General features: G+C 41.7%; 1 protein-coding gene across 2 annotated transcripts in view; it reads right to left on the minus strand.

Moving 5' to 3' along the window:
• LOC138416656 (PAK4-inhibitor INKA2-like) overlaps positions 1-24,508 on the minus strand; it is a 103,384-nt gene that overhangs the window by 48,888 nt on the left and 29,988 nt on the right. For both annotated transcript variants that reach the window (XR_011247797.1, XR_011247796.1), the window contains exons 2-4: positions 22,461-22,563; positions 15,608-15,758; positions 13,911-14,069 (exon numbers count right to left, since the gene is read on the minus strand). The gene's annotated coding sequence lies outside the window, so the exon portion shown is untranslated. The remainder of the gene's footprint in view (positions 1-13,910; positions 14,070-15,607; positions 15,759-22,460; positions 22,564-24,508) is intronic.

Here is a 24,508-nt window from a genome sequence, read left to right on the forward strand (position 1 = left end):
TCAGAGTCTTTTCCAATGAGTCAACTCTTCACATGAGGTGACCAAAGTACTGGAGTTTCAGCTTTAGCATCATTCCTTCCAAAGAAATCCCAGGGCTGATCTCCTTCAGAATGGACTGGTTGGATCTCCTAGCAGTCCAAGGGACTCTCAAGAGTCTTCTCCAACACCACAGTTCAAAAGCATCAATTCTTCGGTGCTCAGCTTTCTTCACAGTCCAACTCTCACATCCATACATGACCACTGGAAAAACCATAGCCTTGACTAGACGGACCTTAGTCGGCAAAGTAATGTCTCTGATTTTGAATATGCTATCTAGGTTGGTCGTAACTTTTCTTCCAAGGAGCAAGCATCTTTCAATTTCATGGCTGCAGTCACCATCTGCAGTGATTTGAGACTCTCAAAATAAAGTGTGACACTGTTTCCACTGTTTCCCCATCTATTTCCCATGAAGTGATGGGACCAGATGCCATGATCTTCGTTTTCTGAATGTTGAGCTTTAAGCCAACTTTTTTGCTCTCCTCTTTCACTTCCATCAAGAGGCTTTTTAGCTCCTCTTCACTTTCTGCCATAAGGGTGGTGTCATCTGCATATCTGAGGTTACTGATATTTCTCCTGGCAATTTTGATTCCAGCTTGTGTTTCTTCCAGTCCAGCATTTCTCATGATGTACTCTGCATATAAGTTAAATAAGCAGGGTAACAATATACAGCCTTGACGTACTCCTTTTCCTATTTAGAACCAGTCTGCTGTTCCATGTCCAGTTCTATCTGTTGCTTCCTGACCTGTGTACAGATTTCTCAAGAGGCAGGTCAGGAGCTCATCAAATGCCTCCATACCTACACTGAAACCAAGCACCACCCAAGGGCCAGAGCAAGACATAGCATACAAATTCTCCAATAACACAGGAACACAGCCCCTTGCTCCAATATACAGGCTGCCCAAATTTTCTCCAAAACCATTGACATCTCATAACTAATTACTTGACACTTCATTGCACTCCAGAGAGAAGAAAACCAGCTCCACCCACCAGAATACCAACACAAGCTTCCCTAACAAGAAACCTTGACAAGCCACCTGTACAACCCCACCCACAGCGAGGAAACTCCACAATAAAGAGAACCCCACAAACTGCCAGGAAACAGAAAGGCCACCCCAAATTCAGCAATATAAACAAAATGAAGAGACAGAGGAATACCCAGCAGGTAAAGGAACAGGATAGATGCCCACTAAACCAAACAAAAGAGGAAGAGATAGGGAATCTACCTGATAAAGAATTCTGAATAATGATAGTGAAAATGATCCAAAATCTTGAAATCAAAATGGAATCACAGAAAAATAGCCTGGAGACAAGGATTGAGAAGATGCAAGAAAGGTTTAACAAGGACCTAGAAGAAATAAAAAAGAGTCAATATATAATGAATAATGCAATAAATGAGATCAAAAACACTCTGGAGGCAACAAATAGCAGAATAACGGAGGCAGAAGATAGGATAAGTGAGGTAGAAGATAGAATGGTAGAAATAAATGAATCAGAGAGGAAAAAAGAAAAATGAATTAAAAGAAATGAGGACAATCTCAGAGACCTCCAGGACAGTGTTAAATGCTCCAACGTTCAAATCATAGGAGTCCCAGAAGAAGAAGACAGAAAGACAGACCATGAGAAAATACTTGAGGAGATAATAGTTGAAAACGTCCCTAAAATGGGAAAGGAAATAATCACCCAAGTCCAAGAAACCCAGAGAGTCCCAAACAGGATAAACCCAAGGTGAAACACCCCAAGACACATATTAATCAAATTAACAAAGATCAAACACAAAGAACAAATATTAAAAGCAGCAAGGGAAAAACAACAAATAACACACAAGGGGATTCCCACAAGGACAACAGCTGATCTTTCAATAGAAACTCTTCAGGCCAGGAGGGAATGGCAAGACATACTTAAAGTGATGAAAGAAAATAACCTACAGCCCAGATAACTGTACCCAGCAATGATCTCATTCAAATATGAAGGAGAAATCAAAAGCTTTACAGACAAGCAAAAGCTGAGAGAATTCAGCACCACCAAACCACCTCTCCAACAAATGCTAAAGGATATTCTCTAGACAGAAAACACAAAAAGGGGGTATAAACTCAAACCCAAAACAATAAAGGAAGTGACAATGGGATCATACTTATCAATAATTACCTTAAACATAAATGGGTTGAATGCCCCAACCAAAGACAAAGACTGGCTGAATGGATACAAAAACAAGACCCCTATATATGTTGTCTACAAGAGACCCACCTCAAAACGGGACACATACAGGCTGAAAGTGAAGGGCTGGAAAAAGATATTCCATGCAAATAGAGACCAAAAGAAAGCAGGAGTAGCAATACTCATATCAGATAAAATAGACTTTAAAACAAAGGCTGTGAAAAGAGACAAAGAAGGACACTACATAATGATCAAAGGATCAATCCAAGAAGAAGATATAACAATTATAAATATATATGCACCCAACATAGGAGCACCACAATATGTAAGACAAATGCTAACAAGTATGAAAGGGGAAATTAACAATAACACAATAATAGTGGGGGACTTTAATACCCCACTCACACCGATGGATAGATCAACTAAACAGAAAATTAACAAGGAAACACAAACTTTAAATGATACAATAAACCAGTTAGACCTAATTGATATCTATAGGATATTTCACCCCAAAACAATGAATTTCACCTTTTTCTCAAGCTCACATGGAACCTTCTCCAGGATAGATCACATCCTGACCCATAAATCTAGCCTTGGTAAGTTCAAAAAAATTGGAATCATTCCAAGCATCTTTTCTGACCAAAGGCAGTAAGATTAGATCTCAATTAAAGGAGAAAAACTGTTAAAAATTCCAACATATGGAGGCTGAACAACATGCTGCTGAATAACCAACAAATCACAGAAGAAATCCAAAAGGAAATCAAAATATGTATAGGAACAAATGAAAATGAAAACACAATAACCCAAAACCTGTGGGACACTGTAAAAGCAATGCTAAGGGGAAAGCTCATAGCAATACAGGCATACCTCAAGAAACAAGAAAAAAGTCAAATAAATAACCTAGCTCTATACCTAAAGCAACTAGAAAAGGAAGAAATGAAGAACCCCAGGGTTAGTAGAAGGAAAGAAATCTTAAAAATTAGGGGAGAAATAAATGCAAACGAAACAAAAGAGCAAAATCCATAGCAAAAATCAACAAAGCCAAAAGTTGGTTCTTTGAAAGGATAAGTAAAATTGACAAACCATTAGCCAGACTCATCAAGAAACAAAGGGGGAAAAATCAAATCAATAAAATTAGAAATGGAAATGGAGAGATCACAACAGACAACACAGAAATACAAAGGATCATAAGAGACTACTATCAGCAATTATATGCCAATAAAATGGTCAACGTGGAAGAAATGGACAAATTCTTAGAAAAGTACAGCTTTCCAAAACTGAACCAGGAAGAAATAGAAAATCTTAACAGACCCATCACAAGCACAGAAATTGAAACTGTATTCAGAAATCTTCCAGCAAACAAAAGCCCAGGTCCAGACGGCTTCACAGCTGAATTCTACCAAAAATTTAGAGAAGAACTAACACCTATCCTCCTCAAACTCTTCCAGAAAATTGCAGAGGAAGGTAAACTTCCAAACTCATTCTATGAGGCCACCATCACCCTAATACCAAAACCTGACAAAGATGCCACAAAAAAGAAAACTACAGGCCAATATCACTGATAAACGTAGATGCAAAAATCCTTAACAAAATTCTAGCAATCAGAATCCAACAACATATTAAAAAGATCATACACCATGACCAAGTGTGCTTTATCCCAGGGATGCAAGGATTCTTCAATATCCACAAACCAATCAATGTAATACACCACATTAACAAGTTGAAAAATAAAAACCATATGATTATCTCAATAGATGCAGAGAAAGCTTTTGACAAAATTCAACATCCATTTATGATAAAAACTCTCCAGAAAGCAGGAATAGAAGGAACATACCTCACCATAATAAAAGCTATATATGACAAATCCACAGCAAACATTATCCTCAATGGTGAATAATTGAAAGCATTTCCCCTAAAGTCAGGAACAAGACAAGGGTGCCCACTTTCACCACTACTATTCAACATAGTTTTGGAGGTTTTGGCCATAGCAATCAGAGCAGAAAAAGAAATAAAAGGAATCCAAATTGGAAAAGAAGAAGTAAAACTCTCACTGTTTGTAGATGACATGATCCTCTACATAGAAAACCCTGAAGAATCCACCAGAAAATTACTAGAGCTAATCAATGAATATAGTAAAGTTGCAGGGTAAAAAATCAACACACAGAAATCCCTTGCATTCCTATACACTAATAATGAGAAAATAGAGAAATTAAGGAAACAATTCCATTCACCATTGCAATGAAAAGAATAAAATACTTAGGAATATATCTACCTAAAGAAACTAAAGACATATATAGAAAACTATGAAACACTGGTGAAAGAAATCGAAGAGGACACTAATAGATGGAGAAATATACCATGTTCAGGGATTGGAAGACTCAATATAGTGAAAATGAGTATACTACACAAAGCAATCTATAGATTCAGTGCAATGCCTATCAAGCTACCAGTGGTATTTTTCAGAGCTAGAACAAATAATTTCACAATTTGTATGGAAATACAAAAAACCTTGAATAGCCAAAGCAATCTTGAAAAAGAAGAATGGAACTAGAGGAATCAACCTGCCTGACTTCAGGCTCTACTACAAAGCCACAGTCATCAAGACAGTATGGTGCTGGCACAAACACAGAAATATAGATCAATGGAACAAAATAGTAAGCCCAGGGATAAATCCACACAGCTATGGACACCTTATCTTTGACAAAGGAGACAAGAATATACAATGGATTAAAGACAATCTCTTTAACAAGTGGTGCTGGGAAAACTGGTCAACCACTTGTAAAAGAATGAAACTGGAACACTTTCTAACACCATACACACAAATAAACTCAAAAGTAAAAAGAATATATATAAATAATTTAAAAAAAATAAACTCAAAATGGACTAAAGATCTAAATGTAAGACCAGAAACTATAAAACGCCTAGAGGAGAACATAGGCAAAACACTCTCCGACATACATCACAGCAGGATCCTCTATGACCCACCCCCCAGAATATTGGAAGTAAAAGCAAAAATAAACAAATGGGACCTAATTAAACTTAAAAGCTTCTGCACAACAAAGGAAACTATAAGCAAGGTGAAAAGACAGCCTTAAGAATGAGAGAAAATAATAGCAAATGAAGCAACTGACAAACAACTAATCTCAAAAATATACAAGCAACTTATGCAGCTCAATTCCAGAAAAATAAACGACCCAATCAAAAAGTGGGCCAAAGAACTAAACAGACATTTCTCCAAAGAAGACATACAGATGGCTAACAAACACATGAAAAATGCTCAACACCACTCATTATCAGAGAAATGCAAATCAAAACCACAGTGAGGTACCACTTCACACCAGTCAGAATGTCTGTGATCCAAAAGTCTACAAGCAACAAATGCTGGAGAGGGTGTGGAGAAAAGGGAACCCTCTTACACTGTTAGTGGGAATGCAAACTAATACAGCCACTATGGAGAACAGTGTGGAGATTCCTTAAAAACCTGGAAATAGAACTGCCTTATGAGCCAGCAATCCCACTTCTGGGCATATACACTGAGGAAACCAGAATTGAAAGAGACACATGTACCCCAGTGTTCATCACAGCACTGTTTATAATAGCCAGGACATGGAAGCAACCTAGATGTCCCATTCATCAGCAGATGAATGGATAAGAAAGCTGTGGTACATATACACAATGGAGTATTACTCAGCCATTAAAAGGAATACATTTGAATCAGTTCTAATGAGGTGGATGAAACTGGAGCCTATTATACAGAGTGAAGTAAGTCAGAAAGAAAAACACCAATACAGTATACTAACGCATATATATGGAATTTAGAAAGATGGTAACGATAACCCTGTATGCGAGACAGCAAAAGAGACACAGATGTATAGAACAGTCTTTTGGACTCTGTGGGAGAGGGAGAGGGTGGGATGATTTGGGAGAGTGGCATTGAAACATGTATAATATCATATATGAAACAAATCTCCAGTCCAGGTTTGATGCATGATACTGGATGCTTGTGGCTGGTGCACTGGGATGACCCAGAGGGATGGTACGGGGAGGGAGAAGGGAAGGGGGTTCAGGATGGGGAACACGTGTATACCTGTGGCAGATTCATGTTAATGTATGGCAAAACCAATACAATATTGTAAAGTAATTAACCTCCAATTAAAATAAATTTTATATTAAAAAAGAAGGGGAAAAAAAAGAATTTTTCAGTGTTTAATGGGATGCAAAGCAAGAGAAGCCAATTAGACATGGGAAAATAAAAGGAGAACCTGGAATGCGGAACATCACCAAGCCATGGAGAAGAGAACTCTGGAAGTTTCTCTTGTGCAAGAGAGGAAGGTCAATAGAATGAAAATGAACAGAGCAAAAAATCCTCATATAATGCTTTCCCACCAGACCCACTTGGAATTCTGTGAAACACTAAGTGTCACCACAGAGAGTTATGAAAATCAGTCTGTCTGTTTCCATAGCTCAGTGCCCAGGATTGGTAATTTAAAAAGCAGAGGTATTCTTCAGGAAAGATCCTTGGTTTTGGATGAGCACCAAAAGAAAGCTGCTGGGTTTGCCAAAAAAAAAAAAAAAAAGTAGTCATTGATGAGCTGGACAGGGGCAGTTTCCATAGAGTAGTAGGTACAGAAGGCAAATTCCCGTGGGCTGAGAGTCAGTGAATCTAGAAAAATGAGGGCAAGGAATATAGCGTGGACTTTCAAGAACTGATAGGTTTAGAACTCTTGGTGGGGTGTTTTTTTTTTTTTTTCCATCTCAAAAAAACAATTGTCTGTCCTGGAAAACCTCTCTGCTTTCCAATTTACTAATTCTGGGCACTCTGTTCTGGAAACAGACCAAGTGACTTTTATAACTCTCCTAGGTGGCATTTATCCTTTCACAGAATTCCTGGTGGGCCTTGTGGAAACCCATTATTTGAGGGATTTTGGCTTTTGCCTCAAAAAATATTTCTAGGTAAAATCAATGAAAGAGATTAAAAAGTCTTGTTGTGAGGGCATCCCTTACAAAGATAGGTTCTTGTAAAGGACTCAGCCACGAGTCCATGCACAGTCAGCCCTCCATTTTCTCCAGTTTATGGCATGGTTCCAGGAAGGGCGGAAAGGAGGGCAGCTCTTCTCTTAAATTTCACTTCTAACACAAGGCCTGTTTTTCACTTTAGTCTGAGATCAAAAAAGAGCATAGAATATAGGATAGTAAAAGACTAGGCCCCTGGAGAGCTGCTACCTAGTTTCACTTCTACTTCTTATCCACAGATCTTACCAAAAGGAGACAGTTGTCCCTTTTCTATATTTTTAATTTTTAAAATATATTTTGGCCGCACTGGGTCTTTGTTGCTACATGGGGGCTTTCTCTAGTTGCAGCAAGCTGGCTTCTCTTGTGGTGAGCAGGCTCTAGAGGGCACAGCTTCCATAGTTGCAACGAGCACCAGCTTCCCTAGAGTCTGAAAGTGCTTCATGAAGCTCTTTGCAATCCCCAAGACTAGGTTAGACTTCCTACTTTAGACTGTATGTCCCTTTCCTAGCATCTCCATCCCAAAGCTTGCTTCAGGTCAGTCTTTCCTCCTAGAATATTAGGTATCCATCAGGGCAGAGAACTGTATTTCCCTGGTGAATAGTGATGTCAAGCATCTTTTCACATGCTTACAGCCATGCTTATAGCTGCTGCTGCTGCTAAGTCGCTTCAGTCGTGTCTGACTCTGTGTGACCCCATAGGCGGCAGCCCACCAGGCTCCCCCATCCCTGGGATTCTCCAGGCAAGAACAACGAAGTGGGTTGCCATTTCCTTCTCCAATGAAAGAAAGTGAAAAGTGAAAGTGAAGTTGCTTAGTTGTGTCCAACTTTTAGTGACCCCATGAACTGCAGCCTACCAGGCTCCTCCGTACATGGGATTTTCCAGGCAAGAGTAGTGGAGTGGGATGCCAGTGCCTTCTCCATATACAACTTCTAGAATAAGACATATAATTTGTCATGACCTTGGGACAGGCAAAGACTTCTCAAATAGGAAACACAGAAGATTATCCCTAGAGGAAAAGAGTGATAATGCAGACTCCCTTAAAATTTAAATATTCTGTTCATCAAAGGACATTATTAAAAGCATGGAAAAGCAAGTTACTGAATGAGAAAATATATTTGCAATCATAGCCAAAATTCTTAAAGAACTCTTGGCAATCAGTAAGAAAAAAAAAAAAAAACACATGCCTCAAGCAAAAGTGAGCAAAAGACATGAATTAAACCTTTATTGTGAAATATCCAGAGTCATGTATGGATGTGAGAGTTGGACAGTAAAATAGGGTGAGCACCGAAGAACTGATGCCTTTGAACTGTGCTGCTGAAGAAGACTCTTGAGAGTCCCTTGGACTGCAAGGAGATCAAACCAGTCAATCCTACAGGAAATCAACCCTGAATATTCATTGGAAGGACTGATGCTGAAGCTCAAATACTTTGACCACCTGATGTAAAGAGCCAACTCATTGGAAAGACCCTGATGCTGGGAAAGACTGAAGGCAGGAGGAGAAGGGGATAACAGAGGATGAGATGGTTGGATGGCATCACTGACTCAATGGACAAGAATTTGAGCAAACTCCAGGAAATGATGAAGGACAGGGAAGCCTGGCGTGCTGCAGTCCATGGGGTCACAAAGAGTCAGACATAACTGAGCAACTGAACAGCAACTGTGAAATGTTACAAGCATTAAAATATTTTTGACTGTACTTTTTCTTTTGTATAATTATGGTCTTTAATAAAGGCTGTTCATTCAGTGCAGTCTCATTATTTTATTTTTTTCATGATCTTTTACATTTAAAAAATCACATCAGAACGTAAACAATTCTTTTGTGCCATAGTTTATACTATTATATTGGTTTTTAAAATTTGATCACAATGATTACTTCATCTGGTCCAGTTTCTTACCTACCCGGAGCCCTTATTGGTGAATGATCTCCCAGATGTCAACAAAAACATGGAAAAGAATGAATGCCCCTCTGCCTTACAGGATCAGATTCAGAAAAAGCTCAGGTTCAGATAAAGCACTCCAAGCCTTTGGGCCTTTAAGGAACGTGTACAATCTTACCCTTTTCATCTCTCCTGGTATTGTTTTCCCTAAACTATACACAAACTCCCTTTCTCCCCATACCACTACCACTATCACGACATTCTTTGAAAATCTTCAGAGTGCCAGGAATGGTCAGAGAAGTCAGTAAAAACAGGAAGGCATCTCTGCAAGGAGGGAGGTGGATGGAGAGAAAGACTAGGGTAGGCACCAAAGTTCTCTTATCTACAGAAATAACATCTCTGCAGTCCCTTGGGGCTGGACTACAGCCAGAGTTAGGAAATCTCTATAAATAAATGCAAATATCTTTTTCCTCCTTTTTCTTCTCATCTTACTCAATTAAAAAAATATATTGAATTGAGAACCTGAAGTGACAGACACAACACTGAAAACAGGAGAAAGATGCAAAACCCAAATATCCACTGAACACCTACCAGATGCTAAGGTGTATACTAGATATTAAACAAATCTTTGCCCTCAAGTCACTTATAGTCTAGTATGGATGAACAATAATAACAGCTAGAATAACAGTGACATTTATTTTGTGCTTACACTATACAAAGAATTTTAATATATGTTTTGATATATATAATCATATTTGGTGGTGGTGGTTTAGTCGCTAAGTCATGTCTGACTCTTGTGACCCTATGGACTGTAGCCTGCCAGGCTCTTCTGTCCATGAGATTCTCCAGGCAAGAATACTAGAGTGGATTACCATTTCCTTCTCCAAATCATCAATTTAACATAAAACAAATACTCTGATGTATAATATATTTAACATATGTTATAATACATTTTCATGTTTTAAATATCATAAATCTTCAGAGCACATTTATGAGAAATGTCATTTTTCATTCCCTTTTATAGATGAGTAAACTGAGGTATCAAAGCATTAAATAACTTGCATAAGGTCAAGTAAGTGGTTAGGAAGAAGCCAGGCTAGGAGTTGAATCTAACACAATTAGGAGGCAGTAATAACAAATGCATGCATTATAAAGTACACTGGGAACACAAAAGAGGAGCAGTTAAACTAGCTAGGGGAAGTCAGGCAAGGCTTCAAAGAAGAAGTGATATGTACACCATCCTGAAGGTGTAAGGTTAGGAAGGTAGGTGAGGGAAAAGCATTCAGGGACAATTATAGCACCTGGGAAGATACAGAAGTATGGGACAGCAGACTTGCAGTGTGGCTGAGTCACAGGTGGAAACAGAGCTAAAGGGGGTGGGCAGAACCCTCACCAGGAAGGGTTTGTGTGTCAGCGAAGGCAGTGGCAAATAGATGGGGAAACAGTGGCTGACTTTATTTTTCTGGGCTCCAAAATCACTGCAGATGGTGATTGTAGCCATGAAATTAAAAGATGCTTACTCCTTGAAAGGAAAGTTATGACCAACCTAGACAGCATATTGAAAAGCAGAGATATTACTTTGTCCACAAAGGTCTGTCTAGTCAAGGCTATGGTTTTTCCAGTAGTCATGTATGGATGTGAGAGTTGAACTGTAAAGAAAGCTGAGCACAGAAGAATTTATGCTTTTGAACTGTCGTGTTGGAGAAGACTCTTTGAGAGTCTCTTGGACTGCAAAGAGATCCAACCAGTCCATCCTAAAGGAAATCAGTCCTGAATATTCATTGGTAAGACTGATGCTGAGGCTGAAACTCCAGTACTTTGGCCACCTGATGCGAAGATCTGACTCATTTGAAAAGACCCTGATGCTGGGAAAGATTGAGGGCAGAAGGAAAAGGGGACAACAGAGGAAGAGATGGTTGGATGGCTCCACCCACTCAATGGACATGGGTTTGGGTGGACTCCGGGAGTTGGTGATGGACAGGGAGGCCTGGTGTGCTGCTTTTCATAGGGTCACAAAGAGTTGGACATGACTGAGCAACTAAACTGAACTGAAAGGCAGTGAGAGTCCATAAGAGGATTTTAACTAAGGAACATACAAGGTTAAATTTGGATGGTATTGAAGATGATTTTCTGAGAATGAAAGAATTATAGCCATCACCAGGACCGTGGGTTAGGAGGGCATGGGAAGCCAAGGGGAAGAACTATTATAAAGGGAAGATTTTTGTTTTAAATTTAATTATTTTTGCTTCTCTGGATCTTAGTTGTGACATGCAGGATCTTTGATCTTTAGTTTCATCATATGGGATCTAGTCCTCTGACCAGGGCTCGAACCTGGGCCCTCTCCATTGGGAGGATGGAGTCTTAGCCACTGGACCACCAGTGAAGACCCTAACCACGTAGAATCTTTTGACTTCGTTCAGAACTGTACACCCAGTGGCATGGACTCCCTAGAGCAAACAAGACCCAGCCCACCACCAGTTGTGGCTAAGGTATCTTTGTCCTAGTTCCTGATCCTGCAAACAGCCATATCCCATCCTTGCCTCAACCCATCATTTCCAGCTCCTTCATCCTGCACTGCATTAAAAGCTCCATGAGGTACAGGCATTTTAGCATCATGCATATGCAGAAGGATATATGATCAAGAGCCTAGGCTTTGGAGTCAAAGAATCCTGGGTGTGAATTTCAGCTGAACTATATCAGATATGAACTATATCTTGGCTTCATTGCTGTAGTGTGTGAATAATAACATAGGGCAGATTAAGCGCTAGTGGCCTTATAGGTAAAGTGTGCCTTATTAATTGTAGCTTTTATTGTTGTTATTATTATTCAGATCCCTTATCATCTGGCCCCTATGTACTACTACAAGTTAACCTCCTGCCAAATATCCCCTTGCTCTGTATTTTATGCTCCCATCAATATCACACTGCTTGACATACTATTTGATTTTACATGCTGTGTGCTGTGCTAAGTTGCTTCAGTTGTGTGACCCCATGAACTCCACCCACCAGGCTCCTCTGTCCATGGGATTTTCCAGGCAAGAATACTGGAGTGGATTACCATGCCCTCCTCCAGGGGATCTTTCCAAAGCAGGGATCGAAACCGGGACTCCTGCATTGCAGGCAGATTCTTTACCATCTAAGCCTCTAGGGAAGCCCAAGGTTTCACATACTCATGCCTTTTACATACTATTTTCAATACCTAAAATAACATCTCTCTTGTCTGTCATGGGAATTCCATTTCCATCTGTCTTTCAAAATCCATCTCATGTGTCATCTCCTCAAGGAAGCCTTTCCTCATATTCCACCTCCGAGTCAGTCCCTCCACTGTGCTTTGTCTGTGTCTTACATCTTAGGAGTGCTTCTATTCTTGCATTTATCCCTCTGATGATGTCGTACAGCATACTTCTCTGATTGCTTACCTGTCTGCCAGTGCTCAGTTGTGTCGTATTTATCTCTGTACCCTTCAGGTACAGGGCCCAGTGTCTTGGGTCTAGTAAGGAAGAGATTTATCCACTGAATGAATGTTATGTCAGGGAGCATAAGTCTAGATAGTTCATGGGTTTTTGGTAATGCCAGTCCCCAAGATAAGGGTAAAAGTAGAATAACTGGCTTAAGGGTTAAGTTTATCCAGTAAAGTTCTAGCAGAGAATTTATGACAGGAGTCTACATGTGAGATGAGTGATAAGGGCCTGATAGAGTTTTGAGACCCCAATCCCTGTCTATATGATAGCTGAAGCTGTGGTTTTGGTTAATGATGCCCAAGAACTATGAATAAAGTGAGAAAAGGAGAAGGCTGAGGACTCCTGAGGACTCCTTTTCATTTCAGAAGTCAGCCACGGGATTTCCTTGGTGGTCCAGTGTCTAAGACTCTGTACTCTCCCAACCTGGGCAGGGGCCCAGGTTCAGTCCCTGGTCAAGAAGCTAGATTCCACACGGCACAACTAAAGAAACCACATGACTTAGATCGAAGATCCTCTCTGCCTAAACGAAGACCCAGTGCAGCCAAATAAATAAGGAAAATTTTTTTTTCAGTCAACCAAATTAGGTAAAAAAGATTAAAAGATGAGCAGGCAGAAATGGAGAAGGAGAACCAATGAGAAGATGTGTCACGAAAAACTAAAGGAAGGCAGAATCTCTCAGGAGATGTCAATACTCCACAGATGCGAGTAGATGCAGATTTGGCAAAAAGGAGGTCTTTGGGAAATTTAGTGGAAACAACTTCAGCAAATATCAGAGGGATGGAGTGGTTGATATTGCAGATTACTAGGGAAAAGGGAAAAACTAGACAGCATATTAAAAAGCAAAGACATTACTTTGCTGACAAAGGTTCATCTAGCCAAAGCTTTGGTTTTTCCAGTAGTCATGTACAGATGTGAGTTTTGGACCATAAAGAAGGGTGAGCCCTGAAAAATTGATGCTTTTGAATTGTGTTGCTGGAGAAGAATCTTGAGAGTCCCTTGGACTGCATGGAAATCAAACCAGTCAATCCTAAAGGAAATCAACCCTGAATATTCATTGGAAGGATTGATGCTGAAGCTGAAACTCTAACACTTTGGCCACCTGATGCAAAGAGCCGACTCATTGGAAAAGACCCTGATGCTGGGAAAGATTAAAAGCGAAAGGAGAAGAGAACAGCAGAGGATGAGATAGTTAGATGGAATCACCAACTCAATAGACATGAGTTTGAGCAAACTCTGGGATATAGTGTAGGACAGGGAAGCCTGACATGCTGCAGTACATAGCATTGCAAAGAGTAGGACACAACTAAGCGACTGAACAACAGCAACAGGGAGAAGGGATAAAAGGAAGATGTGGAAGATCCACCTACCTGATCATTCAGATGAAGCATTTTATTACTTTCTTAAAGGTCTTAAGGTAGTATTTGTGATTTCTTCAAGAACAGTCAACAACTCCAAAAGTCCTATCATAGTGCTGGCAAAGGCCTAACACACTGTAGGCACTCGTTATTTGTGGGGTGAATTAATAACTGGAATTGAAAGAAAGTAAAGACAAAGTTGTTTTAGTCTAACTCCACCTTGCCTGGGGCCTTTTTCAGCTTTTTTCTTCCCAAAACAAGGCAGTTCCTGGCTCGATCTCATTCTTTCCCACCTTCTCCCTTGGCTGCAGACTTCAAAGCTTTTTTAACTTTCCATACTTCAGTAAATGTTGTTGCATTGAATTGTTACACAGACACCCCAGGATTAATCAGATAAACCTAGCCAATCAGTTAGCTAAGAGTTTTTACTCCTCCCTAGCTTGAAATTTTAATCCTCTTTTGTCTCCAGAAGCCCTTGAAAGGAGAGCTGGAAAAAATCACTAGGGCTTTTGCTATGCCTAGAATTATTTCCCTTCCCCCATGCCACTGTGACTCTCCAAATTCTGCAACTCCCCCCACCATAGAAGCAGAAGGATGTATTTTTGAGGTGGGCCAATGAACTTTTATGCAGAGTACATCATGCAAAATGCTGGGCTGGATGAAGCACAAGCTGGAATCAAGATTGCAGGGAGAAATATAAATAACCTCAGATACACAGATGATACCACCCTTATGGCAGAAAGTGAAGAAGAACTAAAGAGCCTCTTGATGAAAGTGAAAGAGGAGAGTGAAAAAGATGACTTAAAACTCAGCATTCAAAAAACTAAGATCATGGCATCTGGTCCCTTCACTTCATGGCAAATAGATGGGGAAACAATGGAAACAGTGACAGACTTTATTTTCTTGGGCTCCAAAATCACTGCAGATGGTGACTGCAGCCATGAATTAATTTCAGCCATGAAATTAATTGCTCCTTGGAAAATTGCTCCTTGGGAAAAAGGCTATGGCCAACCTAGGCAGCATATTAAAAGGCAGAGACATTACTTTGCAACAAAGGTCCATCTAGTCAAGTCTATGGTTTTTTCTATAGTCATGTATGGATGTGAGAGTTGGACTATACGGAAAGCTGAGCACTGAAGAATCAATGCTTTTGAACTGTGGTGTTGGAGAAGACTCTTTAGAGTTCCTTGGACTGCAAGGAGTTCAAACCAGTCAATCCTAAAGGAAACCAGTCCTGAATATTCATTGGAAGGACTGCTGCTGAAGCTGAAGCTCCAATACTTTGGCCATCTGATGTGAAGAACTGACTTATTGGGAAAAATCTAATGCTGGGAAAGATAGAAGGCAGGAGGAAAAGGGGACGACAGAGGATGAGATGGTTGGATGGCATCACCAACTCGATGGACATGAGTCTGAGCAAACTGGTAGATGGTGAAGGACAGGAAAGCCTGGTGTGCTACAGTCCGTGAGGTTGCAAAGAGTTGGACACAACTGAGAGACTGAACTGAACTGAATGAATGAGGAGACTTCTCTGCCAGGCCCTTGGTTTGCATGGCAGGAGAGAGTGCCCCGGGACTCGCTGAGACCAGGTTTCGGTGACCTTCTACCTTGTTACCTTTATTTATTGCTTCATCAAGGTGATCCTGGGAGAATTGCTTGTGTCACCTCCTAGGCCTAAGGGAAGATCTCTGGCTGCTGAAGCCACTCACCCCATCTAGCCACCATCCTGGGTTACCCTCTTGTTCCCCAATCCCAGTTTGCCTTCCTTGGCTTGCTGCTGGGGCCTAAAATGGCTAAGGAGATTTCTTCTGTTGATGGTGGTGGTGTTGGTGTTGAGCTTTGTTTTCGCTTTCTCCTAATCTGGAACAGATGGAATGAGGAAAATGAAAAACATTTGACTTATCTTTGGTAAACTTCAAAGACAGAGTAGAAGCAAATAAACAACCATTCAGTAAACAAGAATGTAATGAACATTGAGGAATGCTTTTAAGATCCAAATTAGTCCTGGCCAATAGAAATATAATGTGAGTCATGAATGCTATGAAAAAAATTTTAGTAGCCGCATTAAAAAAATTTTTTTAATAGCTATGTTAATGTTTATAAAATGTTATTTTTATAACATGTTATTTAACCTAGTATAGGTGGCACTAGTGCTAAAGAACCTGCCTGCCAATACAGGAGATAGGGACTGACAGGTTCAGTCCCTGGGTCGGAAAGATCCCCTGGAAGAGGGCACAGCAATCCACTCCAGTATTCTTGCCTGAAGAATCCCATGGACAGAGAAGCCTGACAGGCTACAGTCCGGGGTCACACAGAGTCGGACATGACTCACGTGACTTAGCAGCAGCCATGGTGGCTCAGTAGGTAAAAAAAATCCAGCTGCAATGCACATAGAGAATGAACTAGAAATTAGCAAGACTGGGCTTCCCAGGCTCTCCAGTGGTTAAGACTCTATGCTTCCAATGCAGGGGGCACAGATTCAGTCTCTGGTCAGGAAAGTAAGATCCCACATGCTACCCAGTGCAGCCAAAATAATTTTTAAAACTCTCTAAAAATTGAGAAATTAGCAAGAGAGCTTCACAAAAACTAGTTGGAGGAGGTAATCTGGTTGACTTGGTGAGAGACAGCAGAGGCTCAGTTAGGGTGATGGCAGTGAGGGTTAACAGAGAGAAGTGACTTCAGGACAAACTTTGAAGGTGGGACTGCCTGAGTTGCTAATAGACTGGTGATGAGTGGTAAAAAGGAAAGAAAAATCAAGAATGTCTCCTTTGACTGTCTTGAGCACATGACTTCCTTCCCCTACACATCCCTAGCTCCGCCCTCTGTAACCCACATCCCCAAAATTTCCCAACTCTATAAGACTTCAGCCAGAAAACCAGCTTCCCTGGGTGTTGAACAGGAACCTGTCTCCAGAGTTTCAAGCCAGCATATGCATCCTGCTTCTCTGTCGTACTGTGCTCTTCACTCCTGAAATCTTCCAGGAATTCCCGAGTTCCCATGTCAGGACTGCCTTCCTGAGTGGAGTGTGTCTATGCATTGGGACCAGTGAGGTGCTGAGAAGGCAGCTCCATTCGGGTCACTTAGTACTGAACAGGTGAACTAGCCTAAACTGGCATGTGAACTTATCCTACCAATTGGAGAAAAGGTAGAGATTTCTTCTGGGGTGAATGTCAACCAACAATGCATTCAAAATAAGGAGTCAGAAAGGCAAGCCTATGAGTACCGCTGTGAGGAACAGCTGTAATAACAAAAGGTGCTGGTCTAGCTTAAGACATAAATAAGATCCTAAGGAAACAATTTCCTAACAGCACTTCCTTATTTACTCCAGGCAAATGTTGAGCCTTAGTACACTTGATAGGGAATTCACAGAAGCGCAGAAGTATTTAAATCGTGTTGTGGCTTGAAAACTAAGGGAGCGTGTTGCTGTGTATGTGTGGGGTCAAGGGGATGAGGGGTGTTTACAGCAAGCTGAGAAAATAGGCAGAACAGACAAAAAGAGGGCAAGCTGGATGACAGCAAATGCCTGAGCCCTGCCCTTGTTCCCTGCCACCTGGGGCAAGACTAGCAGGAGGCATGCCAAGGAGCAGCTACACCAAAAGCAAACTAGTAGCATTTGTGCTGCCCAGAAATAAGTACCCCCAACAGATGGCATTTCCCAGGAGGAATGAATTGGAGGCATAATGGATAATGAGCCTGACCTTAAATCCTGGAATTGGCTGAGTCACAATAGCAATGAAAAAGAGAGTCCCTGTTCAGTTTATCTTTCAGGCTCCCCCTCCGCCAGCCTATAGTCCACACACATACAAACCTTTCAGGATCTCCCTGCCATCCCACCCCACCACCACACACATGCACACACACACACACACGCACACACACACACCCCAGTCCAAGAACCAGTGCTGCATGGATTTAAGAGATGGGAGGACACAGTACATAATTATTTCAGTCTGCTCCATGACACCTTCTTAGCAATGGGCATAAAGCCTAGGCCTGGTTCTCCAGAAATAGCCAGTAGCTCCTTGGGCAGGAAGCCTGACTTTCTGTCTAGTTCAGGTATATTTTCTTTTCTGACACTCTCTCGTGCTTTCACTAGAGGATTAAGGAGGGTGATTTCCAAGGCTAGTAATACCATGACTTGATGCCCATACCCAGAGAGACTCTCAGGAAGAGGGACTGTCACTTCTCCACCAGATCCAAGATATGAATGGATGGCAGGGAGACATGGAGTGGAGAATGGAGATGGGAAGAAAGCTAAAGGAAGAGAGAAGCCATCAATGGAGTTCAAACCAATTCTCACCCTTTTTGGACAACCAGCAGGGTTTCCCATCCTGACCTGGTAACTTGAATTGTACATCATTAATCTTTTCTTACTCACCCTCCAAGTGATGGATATCCATGCCCTTCCCCAGCCTCTTTTTAAATTTTCATTTACTTGTGTTTTCAAACTGTAACAACCATGCACTTCACTTTCATTGAGAGTCTGTTTTTCTTTAAAACAGAACTGGCCTTTCAGTTGGTGGTGTGACGCTGTCCCTAGAATTAGTAAGGACCAAACATTCTAATCAACTGAGCCGCACTGCATTCCGATAATAATTGTGTGCACGTGCCTGTGTAATCTCAGCAAGGCCTTTGGATCTAATCTAGCGCCTGGAGAGCAGAAACCCAGAAATCAGGTGTCCTAGAGTCAGGCTGCAGCTTTGCCATTGAGTTATGTCACTTTCAACAGGTGATTCCTTCTTTCTACTGCCAACCCCCAAAGCTGAATTTAGGGAAACACCAAATCAAAAATAGCAACAATTCTATGAGTTTGTGGGGGATTGGAAATGGAGGCAGGGCAGGGGATGGGGGTGGGGTGGGAACTTTCACACTTGCATATTTTTTTTTCTTTTTGGCTACACTGCACAGCACGAGGAATTTCCCCAACCAGGACAGCACCCGTGCCACCTGCAGCGGAAACCCAAAGTCTTAACCACTGGACCACCTGGGAAGTCCAGCTCACTTGCATTATTAAGCCATAGAGGTGGACCTATGAAAAACCCACTCAGCAGTTGCACAAAAAGGCTGATCTGAGATAAAAATTCTGAACAATATCCTTATTAAGAGAATCCACAAATTTTAAACATTCATCCATGCTTCTTGGTGGTTTGTCTTTCTGGGGCTTTCAGATCATTTGGTGTTGCACAAGCAGCAGTTGTAATCAACAGGGAGATTCTGCAAGGGGAAAGTGAATTGCTGATCCTGGCCAAACAGACTTGCCTTTCATTTCTAGAGATCTGGAATTATGCTGCCTGCCTCAGGGGCAGAGAGGACTGAAGGGTTAATCTAATCGGCCTGACTGCACAAGACAACCCTGTTTACATGGAACAGGGTCAGGAGACTTAGGGACTTAACTACATACCTTCAAATTGCAACTGAGAAGTTAAACTGAGTCTGTTTCCACTGGGGTTTGGCTTTCTTAGCAGAGGAAAACTGCATATTTGAGTCCAGAGAGGAAGGAAAAGTCTAGCTGGACCAGTAGTTCTGAACCTATCTGATGGTATTTCATGTTATTATTTGCTTATTATTTATCATTTGCCCTTCTCACTAGAATGCAGGTGCCGTGAGGTGGGGCTCACGTCTATTGTTCAGTTCAGTTCAGTCACTCAGTCGTGTCCGACTCTTTGCAACCCCATGAATCACAGCACGCCAGGCCTCCCTGTCCATCACCATTTCCCGGAGTTCACTCAGACTCATGTCCATCGAGTCCGTGATGCCATCCAGCCATCTCATCCTCTGTCGTCCCCTTCTCCTCCTGCCCCCAATCATTCCCAGCATCAGAGTCTTTTCCAATGAGTCAACTCTTCACATGAGGTGACCAAAGTACTGGAGTTTCAGCTTTAGCATCATTCCTTCCAAAGAAATCCCAGGGTTGATCTCCTTCAGAATGGACTGGTTGGATCTCCTTGCAGTCCCAGGGACTCTCAAGGGTCTTCTCCAACACCACGCTTCAAAAGCATCAATTCTTCGGCACTCAGCCTTCTTCACAGTCCAACTCTCACAATCCACATGACCACAGGAAAAACTATAGCCTTGACTAGACGGACCTTAGTCGGCAAAGTAATGTCTCTGCTTTTGAATATACTATCTAGGTTGGTCATAACTTTTCTTCCAAGGAGCAAGCATCTTTTAATTTCATGGCTGCAGTCACTATCTGCAGTGATTTTGGAGCCCCCCAAAATAAAGTCTGACACTGTTTCTACTGTTTCCCCATCTATTTCCCATGAAGTGATGGGACCAGATGCCATGATCTTCGTTTTCTGAATGTTGAGCTTTAAGCCAACTTTTTCACTCTCTCCTTTCACTTTCATCAAGAGGCTTTTTAGCTCCTCTTCACTTTCTGCCATAAGGGTGGTGTCATCTCCATATCTGAGGTTATTGGTATTTCTCCTGGCAATCTTGATTCCAGCTTGTGTTTCTTCCAGTCCAGCGTTTCTCATGATGTACTCTGCATAGAAGTTAAATAAGCAGGGTGACAATATACAGCCTTGACATACTCCTTTTCCTATTTGGAACCAGTCTGTTGTTCCATGTCCAGTTCTAACTGTTGCTTCCTGACCTTCATACAGATTTCTCAAGAGGCAGGTTAGGTGGTCTGGTATTCCCATCTCTTTCAGAATTTTCCACAGTTTATTGTGATCCACACAGTGAAAGGCTTTGGCATAGTCAATAAAGCAATATTCTCTGGGCCTATTAGGATATCTCACACACAGTAGGCACTTGAAAAACACTTGCTGAATGAGTGATAAATGAATGCATTACTTGGCCTTTTTTAAGGTCCTGGATTCCTTTTTTGAAGTTGGATGAAAGTTACAATAACTCTCTCCGTTTAAAAAATTGTATATATGTGTGTGGGGGGCGGAGGGTGGGGGTGGGGGCTTCCCAGGTGGCTCTAATGGTAAAGAACCCACCTGCCAGTGCAGAAGATGTAAGAGACTAGGGTTTGATCCCTGAGTCGGTAAGATCCCCTGGAGGAGGACATGGCAATCTACTCCAGTATCTTCCTTGGAAAATCTCATGGACAGAGGAGCCTGGTAGGCTACAGTCCATGCCGTCACAGAGTCGGACATGAATGGAGTGACTTGGCATGGTATGTATGTATGTATGTATGTATGTATATATATATATATATATATATATATATATATATCTCCCAGTGCAGAATTCTAGCCTCCAAATGATCACATAAACAAAAGCTCTTTTGTCACTACATTCTCCAGAGGAGCAGTTCTGAAGAGGACCAGGATTAGGACTGGGGTCTCCTGACTCCTGAACTACAATGTCTGAACTTGGTCCTCAGATGGCCCAAGGATTCTGGGTCACCTTTGGATATACACCCAATAAAAACAGACCCTTGGTGATGGGGAAAAAAATAATCCTGAATTTATGACTCTGAAAACTGGAGTTGAAACCCAGCTCTTGCCCCTTACTGGTTATAGTATCATAGCCAGGTAACAGACCTCTCTGGGCCTTGGTTTTCTCATGTGAATTAAGTGGTGCAGCCTAGGCCCAACATTCCATAAAATGGGAGTGTGCAGAGTCACTAAGTCATGTCTGACTCTCTGCCACCCCATGGACTGTAGCCCACCAGGCTACTCTGTCCATGGGATTTCCCAGGCAAGAATACTGGAGGGGGTTGCCATTTCCTTCTCCAGAGAATCTTCTTGACCCAGGGATTGAACCTGTGTCTCCCTCATTGGCAGGTGGGTTCTTTACTGCTAAGCTACCAGGGAAGCCCATTCCATAATAGTAACTTGTGAATCAGGCCAGTGAAGCAGCTAGCAGACTTTCTTTGTAGTTCAAGCCATCTGTCTCATGGCAGAGCTCCCTCACTCTGAGAAGACAGAACAATTTATGCTGAAGCAGGAGAGATTTTAAGTAAGACATTGGGAAGAACTCTGAACTATAGAGACTGTGAGACACAGAGTCGGGCACCTGGGTGGAATCTCCCTCTGAAGGCGCCTCAGAATAATGGCTGACACTCAGCTCTCCAATGATCTCCTCTGAGTAATGCATGGAAAGGAGTCATCAGGTCAGATTGTCTCCAAAATCCACTCAATCTCTTGATTCTAAGAAGAACCCTAGGCTTACCTTTGCCACAAATAAGATCTTAAGTGCAAAATTCCTGGTAATCTGTTCTAATTCTTTGGAACAGGATATTGGTTGTCTTGAGATGTTTTTCTTCTGGTTGGTTCTTACAGAAGCCTGGTAGAAGGCATCATGGGTTGAGGCCCTACCTGGTGGTCCTTTCCACTTCCTATCTTGTTTAACCCTGGAATAACCCTGCAAGGCATGTTTTTATGGATAAAAAAACTGAGGCTCAGAGGAAGAAAGCAACTCTCTGTTACATAGCTAGGAAACAGGTCTGTATGGCTTGGAAATACTTTCTCCAACACTGGGCTGCCAGTGGGGAGGAGCTAAGTGCTGGTGGAGCGACAGCAGTGTTTCCAGGCCTTTAGGCAGTGCCGTGTGCAAAGCACAGTCCCTCGTTCTGCTCACAGAGGGCCAATGTGCACTCCGTACCTGGAGTCTTCTCTGTTTGGTCTTCCCCTGAGTTCTTATCTCCAAGTCTCTTCCATAAAACAATGGACTTTTAGACCCCAGCACATAGTTGGAGTGCAAAACTCTGAAAAAAAGAAGAGGAGGAGAAAATGAATTTGTGAAAAGATGCTCAACCTCATTAGAAATCAGGGAAATGGAAATTGAAATCACAGTGAGAGGGCACTTCACACCCACTACAAAGGCAAAACTTAAAAGTTTGACAATATCCCATGTGCAGGGAGGCTACTAAACACAGGGAATCAGTGTACCGGTGTGGAAGAATAATTGTTATACCAGTATGTTGGAAAACAATTGGCCATATCTTAAAATACTGAACAGGCCTTATAACCATTGACTCAGTGATTGTTAAGTAGGATGGTTACATATATTCTTCTGTAACCATTTAATAATGAAAGTGAAAGTGAAGTCGCTCAGTCATGTCCGACTCTTTGCGACCCCATGGACTGTAGCCTACCAGGCTCCTCTGTCCGTGGGATTTTCCAGGCAATAGTACTGGAATGGATTGCCATTTCCTTCTCCAGGGGATCTTCCTGACCCAGGGATCGAACCCAGGTCTCCCGCATTGTAGACAGACGCTTTACCGTCTGAGCCACCAGGGAATTCCCCATTTAATAATAAAAACATTTAAAAAGTAATAAATTCATCTATGATGTACATAGACAGCACTTCCCTGGTGGCTCAATGGTAAAGAATCTATCTCCCAACATAGGAGACACGGGTTCGATCCCTGGGTTGGGGAGATCCCCGGAGGAGGGCATGGCAACCCACTCCAGTATTCTTGCCTGGAGAATCCCATGAACAGAGGAGCCTGGTGGGCTGCAGTCCATGGGGTCACAAAAGACTCAGACCCTACTTAGTAATTAAATAACAACAAAAACATAGATACCAAGAGACTATAGGACTGAAGGGCTTCATAGAAGCCTTGGATGAAGAGGTTCCCAGTAGAAGGGGGTCAGCCATGGGAGAGAGCAGCATGAAGTGGCCCACAGAGAGACTAAACTCACCAACTTTCTCATTCATTATGAATATGGAGGCCAGATAAGACACAGGATGCCCAGTAACTTTGAATTTCAAATAAACGAAGAATAGTCTTTTAGTGTGAAGTCTGTCCCATTGTAATATTTGGGATTCACTTATACTAAAAATATGCAAACTAAAAAATTCTCTATCAGAAATTCAAATTTATCATTCTATGTTTTTATTTGCTAAATCTGGCAACCCTAATAATGAACCTCTTATTACTTGTAAGGGAAGTGTCTTTTGACCCATCAATCAAAACCAGTTTTGCAGCATATAAAGAGAATCATTTCATAGCAGTGAGACTTCCTTGCCAATGGGGAGTCGAATAGGACTATTAAAGAGTTTGAAGGGTAAAATCAGGCAAACTTGGTTCTGGGCTCTAGCTCGGCCACTTGCTAGATCTAGAGTAAGTTATCCACTCTTTCTGTTTTGACCTCTTGATCTGTATAAGAAAGTACCTGCCTTATTAGGGCTGGTGTGAGTACTGAATGGGGTAGGATACATTGCATATCCTCAACACTGTGCCAGATACAACATTATGTGCCTTCAACTATGTTCCTTTAAAACTAAATATTAGAACAGATTGATAGCATCTTGGTGGCCAAGACATCATTCTCATTTCTGAGATATTTAGGACAAAATCAGAGACAGGAGTTTCCCCACTCTTCCCTGCCTTCCACCAGCTGACTCATTGTCTGAGAACTATAAGGCAGGAGAAAGGACTAGATGACCTCCAGAGTCCTCCCAACCCTAGCATTTGGTGGCCTGTATGTTCTTAGTAATCTTAGCATCCTTTCCTGATGGCCCCCTTCTTTGTGGCTGTAACTGAGGAGCGTGTCAAGTTGTGTTGTATCCAATGTGAGTCAGTTCCATCGTAGGAATTCATTTTGAGGCTGGTAATACCCCTACTCTTTGAAATGCACTGTTCCCATGCTTTCTAATTCTTGCTCATACATCACGTTATTACTTCAGATTCAGAGAAAAGAACA

Source organism: Ovis canadensis, chromosome 12 (assembly GCF_042477335.2).
Source record: "Ovis canadensis isolate MfBH-ARS-UI-01 breed Bighorn chromosome 12, ARS-UI_OviCan_v2, whole genome shotgun sequence".
NCBI classification, from domain to species: Eukaryota; Metazoa; Chordata; class Mammalia; order Artiodactyla; family Bovidae; genus Ovis; species Ovis canadensis.